Source organism: Schistocerca serialis, chromosome 7 (genome assembly GCF_023864345.2).
Source record: "Schistocerca serialis cubense isolate TAMUIC-IGC-003099 chromosome 7, iqSchSeri2.2, whole genome shotgun sequence".
NCBI classification, from domain to species: Eukaryota; Metazoa; Arthropoda; class Insecta; order Orthoptera; family Acrididae; genus Schistocerca; species Schistocerca serialis.
Window position 1 is genome coordinate 370148624 of NC_064644.1, and position 9851 is coordinate 370158474.

Below are 9851 nucleotides of genomic sequence, written 5' to 3' on the forward strand. Positions count from 1 at the left end.
GATTTTTATACAGTGCATATCACAGTTAGTAACAAAAGCTGACATGGGTGAAAGTGTAAGAGGAAAAAATGGGCTGTGGGAGGGTGCCAAATGATAAGTCACTTATGTAGAAAAATGTTCTAAAACTGGCCATTCATGGAGAAAATAGAAGAAACTTTGTCACAACAAAGTTACACCGCATTATACGAAGCTCTCATATAGCATTACACATTGCCACCAGAGCTGCAATTAGAAAAAAATTTCACATTTGAAAATACGGGTGACAAGTCTCCATCACAAGTATTCAAAGCCCTACATACATTATCAGGCCCTGAACTTCTGCCGGAACGACCTTTATGCGTATTATGACTCTGTAAACTTGCAGCTAACATTCGTGCCATCATTGAGGCACAGACTGACTTACCACTGCAAGTCTTAGCACAGAAGGCAAAAATTTCAAGTGAAGTTTCTGCATGTGCAGAAATCGACAGAGGCCATGGGATTGGTATGGTTGAGGAAGCTAACATCACTGACCACAGCAGCACGCATCAACTGAAACCACCATGGAGCAATTGGCAGCATAGGTGTCAAAACTCAATGTGGAAGTAGTTACATAGCTATCTATGAAGTGGCAGTTGTCAAAAATGGGAAAATGCCATCCCACAAGACTGGCCAGAACAATGGTTTTCGTACCACAGGCGTTTCAGCAACTCCGTCCATTAATGTACTCAGCCGTGCGACTACCCAGACTTCAAAGATATGCTTTAAAGGGCTCTAACATCCACCAGCAACAGCATAGCTCAACACAGGATCAGAGCATGGTACAAAGATGTGTAAATGCCACATTATTTTCAGTCAGCCTATCACTCCAATTGTTCATCTAGAACCAGTCACCAAAAAGAACTGGTGACATAGTGATAGCAGCAGTGCAGCATGTGCTTACTTTACTGTGGCCAACTACTCCAGAACACCTAGCTTCAGTGAAAAGCAGTTATTGTAGCTGCGATCACAAAAAATTTTTGCAGATTGAAAGTTTGGATTACAAATCTCCATCACAAGTATTCAAAGCCCTGTGTACATTAGCAGTCCCTGAAATTGTGCATGAACAATATTTATGCATATTGTGGCTTTGGACAGATCTTGGCCTGAAATTTACAATCATTGTGGCACAAACAGACTTACTACTGGAAGTCTTAGCAAAGAAGGCAGGAATCCAAACACACTTTTCTACCTGGATTCAAATTTCCACTTAACATAGAGTTTTATGGTTGCACAGATGCCTGGTCCTATAATTGGAGTGGGCCTTTTACTTAAATATCAGCTTATACCCAATCTCATTAACTGTCGATTGTTGCCAGTATCACAGAAAGGATAGTGCCTACTGCATCTTTCACATCAGGTCAGGTGCAGTGCTAAGTACCTTGGCTTTTTGCATGGAGATGTCTGGCACCTGTACAGTGTCACACGTGCTGGGCTATTATGATTCAATTCTGATGTCTGCGATTCTGATAGTCTGTGGAGCTCCCCATTCCACATGATCCATAAAAAGGTAATTCATGGAGAGCATGTGGAGACTTTTGTTCACTCCAGTTACAGATTGCTATCTCATCACTAATTTTTACTGACCACAAGCCACTAGTAGCTATCTTTCAGCAGGAAATAGACCTCAATTCATTGCACCAATGCAGGTGCGTAAAGTATATCTCACAGTTCAAAACAGATGTGTGTGACATAGCAGGAAAAGACAACCTGGTCACTAATTGCTTATCTCAGAATTGTTCCAATTTAAACTCCATTCATCGGGTAGAGTTAGCATCAAAGTAACAAGAAGGTCCTCTTTTGAATCTTATTAGAAAGGAGCAGCGAACAACACTGCAACTCAGATGTGTGTCAGCCCCAGATGTGCATGTCAGAATTTGGTGTGATGTATTGAAAGGGAAGCAGTGACCCTATATACCAGAAAAATATTTTGTCAGATTTTCTATGCACTGCATAATGTGGTACAACAGCGAATCTGAGACAAAGCCAAGTTTGTCTCTGCCAAGTTGTGTGGCGAGATTGCAAATAGACTGTTGTGCATGGGCATGTGTACGCCTGACAGGCCAGCATAATAAGATCAGCGAGCATGTTTTAGAACCTATTGCTCACTTCCCGACATCATCAGCAAGGTTTTTGCCTACACACGTGAACATTGTTGGGGCACTACTATACACTTCGGGACAATGCTATTTGCTCACTCAAAACTTCCATAACATGTAGTTAGTCATCATGATTTGAAGCACTGCTCCTAGTCTTATGTGGATAGGGAAAGATAGTGAATGAGGACATCAAATGCTCTTGCACACAGCTGATCTACAGCAAGCTGCTGAGGGTTCCAGGTGAATTAATCATGCCAGCATCTGCACAGACACTTTTCCCTGAGCTATGTTGACAGTTTATGCAACAGCACAGCATCCAAATGAGGAATATTCAGTCTACCAGCCCTGGCAGACATGGAGAGACTGGAGGGTGTTAATACAGAAAGACCTGGAAAGCTGTCCCACATGTGGTTCTTAGATGATTTAGTGTGCACACCGCTCATTATGCCGTTCTTTCAACTCTACATGATAATTGTAAGAGGAAACCACAATTTCAGAATTGAAAAGGATGGCAAATGAGACAGTTTCAGTAGAGCAGCTCAAACCCACATACACCGATTAGGGTCACTCCTTACAGAGCCTACATCACCACACCCAGTGTGGAGGTCAATGCGTCTACAAAGATTTTCGCTAAACCCTTGGAACCAGAAGAGGACACTAAAGTGACAACTGCAGAATAGTAGCAGTCCTTGCCTGTGGCAGCCATTTTCATGTGAACAGACAGACAAATCAAGTGTGAGTTCCCCCATATACTGGGGCACCCTTTTCAAAGGGGGGGGGGGGGGGGGGGGTGCTAATGTGCATCTTCACTAATCAACTTCACCATAGTGAGTGAATGAACCCATTACTGACTATATAGGATATATCTTTGCCACAGTCAGACTGGTTACAGTTGTTTGCTCTCTTTCTGGTTTTGTTCTTATGAAAGTACAAATAAAAGTTATCTGTTAAACAACTGAGTATAATTTGTAATACTCAAGCTACCTTAGGGACTTACAAATGATATGTAGGTTTTTGCTTTTGTACTCTGCTCTCACCTTTCAGTAGCCTCATTCAATATGTGCAGAGACTTATTTGGCTTGTTCCCTATCTTGCCCACGTGCTGCCTCCATTGTAGTTTCTCTGCACAGAGTATCACACCCAGTATGTCATCCCATCCCAGTTTGTACTCGTACCTTATAATGTAATATTCTTGCTATCTCAGTGTGTCCAGTTAACTATTCTCCGCAGTCACCCATATCCCACTGTCTAGAACTGTGAATTTTTCGTGAATTGTGGTTTGTTCGTCTCATAACGTACATATTCATTTGATTCTAGTACAGGAGACACGTCAAATTCTGGAAAAATTTCACCTGTCTGGGTTCTTCTGCAGTATCTCTCAAACTTCTAACTTTTTTTATTTCCATGTTGACATCAAAGTCTCTTTAATTTATTTTTCTATTTTACACCTTCTCCAATATAGACATAAATCAGGAGCAGCAGGGGCTCTAATTTGCCACGTATCTCTGTTGTCGGTATGTTTTATGTGAACTCCGCCACCCTCACCCTGTTTTTCCTTGGGTGTACGTAACCTGTTAACCCTATATACTGTTCCATGATTAGTGAAGCTGAACAGTTCAAATATCTAGGTGTTCAGATAGATAGTAAACTGTTGTGGAAAGCCCACAATCAGGATCTTGTTCAAAGACTTCATGCTGCCATTTTTACTGTTCAAATGGTATCTGAAGTGATTGATGGTTAGACACAAAAATTAGTCTACTTTGCATATTTTCATTCACTTACGCTGTATGGTATTATATTTTGGAGTAACTCTTCCCATTCTAAAAGGATATATTTGGAGCAGAAATGGGCGGTTTGGGCAATAAGTGGTTTAAGTTCGCGAACCTCTTGTCGACCCCTGTTCACGAGTCTGGTTATTTTGACACTGGCCTCCCAAAAATGGTCTCTATCAACATACCAACACTTTCATTTGGTAAGTTACATCATCTTTGTTTTAGATATATTTTTCTCACATGGAAAGTTTCCCCTCTATATACTACGTAGATATATGCCTACGTAGATCAACACCTTCAACCCATTACATGCAGTCTCCCATCCTTCATCAGACACACCAACCACTTCCTCGAACGCCTGAAATCCTTACCCAATCTGTTACCCCCGGAAACCATCCTTGTAACCATTGATGCCACTTCCTTATACACAAATATTCCGCACGTCCAGGGCCTCGCTGCGATGGAGCATTTCCTTTCACGCTGATCACCTGCCACCCTACCTAAAACCTCTTTCCTCATTACCTTAGCCAGCTTCATCCTGACCCACAACTTCTTCACTTTTGAAGGCCACACATACCAACAATTAAAGGGAACAGCCATGGGTACCAGGATGGCCCCCTCGTACGCCAATCTATTCATGGGTCCCTTAGAGGAAGCCTTCTTGGTTACCCAGGTCTGCCAACCCAAAGTTTGGTACAGATTTATTGATGACATCTTCATGATCTGGACTCACAGTGAAGAAGAACTCCAGAATTTCCTCTCCAACCTCAACTCCTTTGGTTCCATCAGATTCACCTGGTCCTACTCCAAATCCCATGCCACTTTCCTTGACGTTGACCTCCACCTGTCCAATGGCCAACTTCACACGTCCGTCCACATCAAACCCACCAACAAGCAACAGTACCTCCATTATGACAGCTGCCACCCATTCCACATCAAACGGTCCCTTCCCTACAGCCTGGGTCTTCGTGGCAAACGAATCTGCTCCAGCCCGGAATCCCTGAACCATTACACCAACAACCTGACAGCAGCTTTCGCATCCCGCAACTACCCTCCCGACCTGGTACAGAAGCAAATAACCAGAGCCACTTCCTCATCCCCTCAAACCCAGAATCCCCCACAGAAGAACCACAAAAGTGCCCCACTTGTGACAGGATACTTTCCGGGACTGGACCAGACTCTGAATGTGGCTCTCCAGCAGGGATACGACTTCCTCAAATCCTGCCCTGAAATGAGATCCATCCTTCATGAAATCCTCCCCACTCCGCCAAGAGTGTCTTTCCGCCGTCCACCTAACCTTCGTAACCTGTTAGTTCATCCCTATGAAATCCCCAAACCACCTTCCCTACCCTCTGGCTCCTATCCTTGTAACCGCCCCCGGTGTAAAACCTGTCCTATGCACCCTCCCACCACCACCTACTCCAGTCCTGTAACCCGGAAGGTGTACACAATCAAAGGCAGAGCCACGTGTGAAAGCACCCACATGATTTACCAACTGACCTGCCTACACTGTGATGCATTCTATGTGGGAATGACCAGCAACAAACTGTCCATTCGCATGAATGGACACAGGCAGACAGTGTTTGTTAATAATGAGGATCACCCTGTGGCTAAACATGCCTTGGTGCACAGCCAGCACATCTTGGCACAGTGTTACACCGTCTGGGTTATCTGGATACTTCCCACCAACACCAACCTATCCGAACTCCGGAGATGGGAACTTGCTCTTCAATATATCCTCTCTTCTCGTTACCCACCAGGCCTCAATCTCCGCTAATTTCAAGTTGCCGCCACTCATACCTCACCTGTCATTCAACAACTTCTTTGCCTCTGTACTTCCGCCTCGAATGACATCTCTGCCCAAACTCTTTGTCTTTAAATATGTCTGCTTGTGTCTGTATGTGTGGATGGATATGTGTGTTTGTGCGAGTGTATACCCGTCCTTTTTTCCCCCTAAGGTAAGTCTTCCGCTCCCGGGATTGGAATGACTCCTTACCCACTCCCTTAAAACCCACATCCTTTCGTCTTTCCCTCTCCTTCCCTCTTTCCTGATGAGGCAACCGTTGGTTGTGAAACCTAGAATTTTGTGTGTATGTTTGTGTTTGTTTGTGTGTCTATCGACCTGCCAGCGCTTTCGTTCGGTAAGTCACATCATCTTTGTTGTTATATATATTTTTTCCCACATGGAATGTTTCCATATATATATATATATATATATATATATATATATATATATATATATATATATATATATATATATAAAAGAGGGAAACATTGCACGTGGGAAAAAAAATATATAAATATATATGTATATGTATATATATATATATATAAAAACAAAGATGATGTGACTTACCAAATGAAAGTGCTGGCAGGTCGACAGACACACAAACAAACACAAACATACACACAAAATTCAAGCTTTCGCAACAAACTGTTGCCTCATCAGGGAAGAGGGAAGAGGGAAGGAGAGGGAAAGACGAAAGGAAGTGGGTTTTAAGGGAGAGGGTAAGGAGTCATTCCAATCCCGGGAGCGGAAAGACTTACCTTAGGGGGAAAGGAGGACAGGTATACACTCGCGCGCGCGCGCGCGCGCGCGCCCACACACACACACACACACACACACACACACACACACACACACACACACACACACACACACATATCCATCCACACATATACAGACACAAGCAGACATATTGGTCTTTAAGTATGTCTGCTTGTGTCTGTATATGTGTGGATGGATATGTGTATGTGTGTGTGTGTGCGCGAGTGTATACCTGTCCTTCTTTCCCCCTAAGGTAAGTCTTTCCGCTCCCGGGATTGGAATGACTCCTTACCCTCTCCCTTAAAACCCACTTCCTTTCGTCTTTCCCTCTCCTTCCCTCTTCCCTGATGAGGCAACAGTTTGTTGCGAAAGCTTGAATTTTGTGTGTATGTTTGTGTTTGTTTGTGTGTCTGTCGACCTGCCAGCACTTTCATTTGGTAAGTCACATCATCTTTGTTTTTAGATATATATTTCCTATGTGGAATGTTTCCCTCTATTTTATATATATATATATATATATATATATATATATATATATATATCACTGTAATCTCATTAACCTGACATAACTGTCACGTTGTCAGAGCTTTCCTGCCTCAACTCTCCTCTAGTCTGATTATTTATCATAAAATAAAATGAAGAGAGACAAGCCGAACAGCTTGCTGCTTTTGATGATATCCTGCTGCACAAAAATTTTGCAAGATATTTCTATCTAAAGATAGATATAGAGTGGCACTTAAAAGCAAAATTGAAACAGTGAGCGGTACCTGATGACGTCGTCAGGTTTAACTAGATGACAACTGTTGCCATTGGCTGAAAATAGCTTACAACAAAAATGTATCTTTCCCAACCACAACATGAAAATAAAGGTTCTAAAATCAAAAGGAAACACATATATCCGCTGGGAAACGACCAGATACATCCTTAAAGCCGACCAAGATGCTAAAGACAAATCCTTGATAATCTATAATTTTTCAAAGTGAACTTTCAATCTCCAGCTGGTCAAATCATTTGACATTTTACTAAGACTAGAGTTGAAATTATGTTACACTATCATTTTGCCACTCTGCCCTTTTACAAAGTGTGTTCCCTTAATAACACACACAAAAGTTCAACAATTGTACCCTTACAGCTGCCCATGTTTTCACATGTGGGAGATGTGTACTTTTAATGCATGAGAAACAGAAATAGAAATGAAACAGCTAAATCTAATAGAAAGATCTGTGAAAACAGGGTGTGTTAATGATAACAAATGATTACAGGCACTAAGTATGTCATAATACTATTTGCAAACACCATATAGTATTCATAAAATAATTTAATATTTTCTACCAATATTATACTCTAGTGTAATATTAAGTGTAAATACAAAAGAAAACAAACAAACACTATGATCTCATTCTTACTTGTGTTGGTCCACAATTTATGTTCAAAAATAGTATATTCATCTATTAACATAATGAGTATTGTTGATTATACAGCATACATCATTGCTGCAACACAGCAAAGAACTGCATATGTCATCAAAAAATAAAAGAAAAAACACATCTCTGAACATGAACGTGATCTGAGGCTGAAGATTCTATATTGTCAGATGAGAACTCTGGGGCATCTGCTTCGACACATGAGAGTGGTAGGAAGCTCATATCAATGCACGGTGGACAGCAATGTGCGGCTGTTTGCTGATGATGCTGTGGTATATGGGAAGGTGTCGTCGTTGAGTGAGTGTAGGAGGATACAAGATGACTTGGACAGGATTTGTGATTGGTGTAAAGAATGACAGCTAACTCTGAATATAGATAAATGTAAATTAATGCAGATGAATAGGAAAAAGAATCCTGTAATGTTTGAATACTCCATTAGTAGTGTAGCGTTTGACACAGTCATGTCAATTAAATATTTGGGCGTAACATTGCAGAGCGATATGAAGTGGGACAAGCATGTAATGGCAGTTGTAGGGAAGGCGGATAGTCGTCTTCAGTTCATTGCTAGAATTTTGGGAAGATGTGGTTCATCTGTAAAGGAGACCGCTTATAAAACACTAATACGACCTATTCTTAAGTACTGCTCGAGTGTTTGGGATCCCTATCAGGACAGATTGAGGGAGGACATAGAAGCAAATTCAGGGGCGGGCTGCTAGATTTGTTACCGGTAGGTTTGATCATCACGCGAGTGTTACGGAAATGCTTCAGGAACTCGAATGGGAGTCTCTAGAGGAAAGGAGGCATTCTTTTCGTGAATCACTACTGATCTTTTCGTGAATCACTACTGAGGAAATTTAGACAACCAGCATTTGAGGCTAACTGCAGTACAATTTTACTGCCGCCAACTTACATTTCGTGGAAAGACCACAAAGATAAGATAAGAGAGATTAGGGCTCGTACAGAGGCATATAGGCAGTCATTTTTCCCTTGTTCTGTTTGGGAGTGGAACAGTGAGAGAAGATGCTAGTTGTGGTACGAGGTACCCTCCGCCATGCACCATATGGTGGATTGCGGAGTATGTATGTTGTAGATGTAGAAATGAAACATTGTGATCTAACCTTGGAAAGGTAGGAATATCAACAATGTAGGAAAAGACAGACTGCTACTTACCTAAAAGAAGACACATTAAGTTGCAGACAGGCACAATTAAAGACACTTACACAAAGCTTTTGGCCCCAGCCTTCATCAGCAAAAGAGAAACACACACTATTCATACACACAAGCAAGCACACCCCATGCACTTGTGACTGCCAACTACAGCAGCTCAGACCAGAATGCAACTATCATGTGCAATGGAAGCAACACTCTGGAGATGGTGGGGAAGGGATAGTAGTGTATGGGTGTGGGAAGATAGGAATGCTGTGTGGCGGAGTGCGCAGAGACTTGAATGCCAACAGGCAGAGCATCAGGAGTTGTGAGGCAGGGAGGTGGGGAAAAAAGGAGAGGAGTGGGGGAGGGAGAAAGACATGCGGGTGCATTGGCAAACGCCAGCAAACAAAGAGGGTGGGAGACAAGAGAGGGGAGGAGATGATAGGACAGAGGGCGCAGAGCAGTATTTTACCATAGGCTGAGGCCGGGATAATTACAGGAGTGGAGAATGTGTTGTAAGGATAACTCCCATCTGCACAGTCCAGAAATGTGGGTGATGGAGGGAAGGATCCAGGTGGCTTGGGTAGTGGAGCAGCCATTGAAATCAAGCATGTTATGCTCAGCTGCCTGTTGCGCCACAAGTTGGTCTACTTTGCCCTTGGCCACAGTTTGGTGTGGCCGTTCATACTCTTGGACAACTGGTTGGTAGGCTGGCTGGTAGTTATACCAATATAGAAATTGTGCAGTGGTTGCATCAGAGATAGTATACAACTTGGCTGCTTTCACAGGTGGTGCAGCTTTTTATAGAGTAAGATAAGCCTATGACAGGACTGGAAAGGTA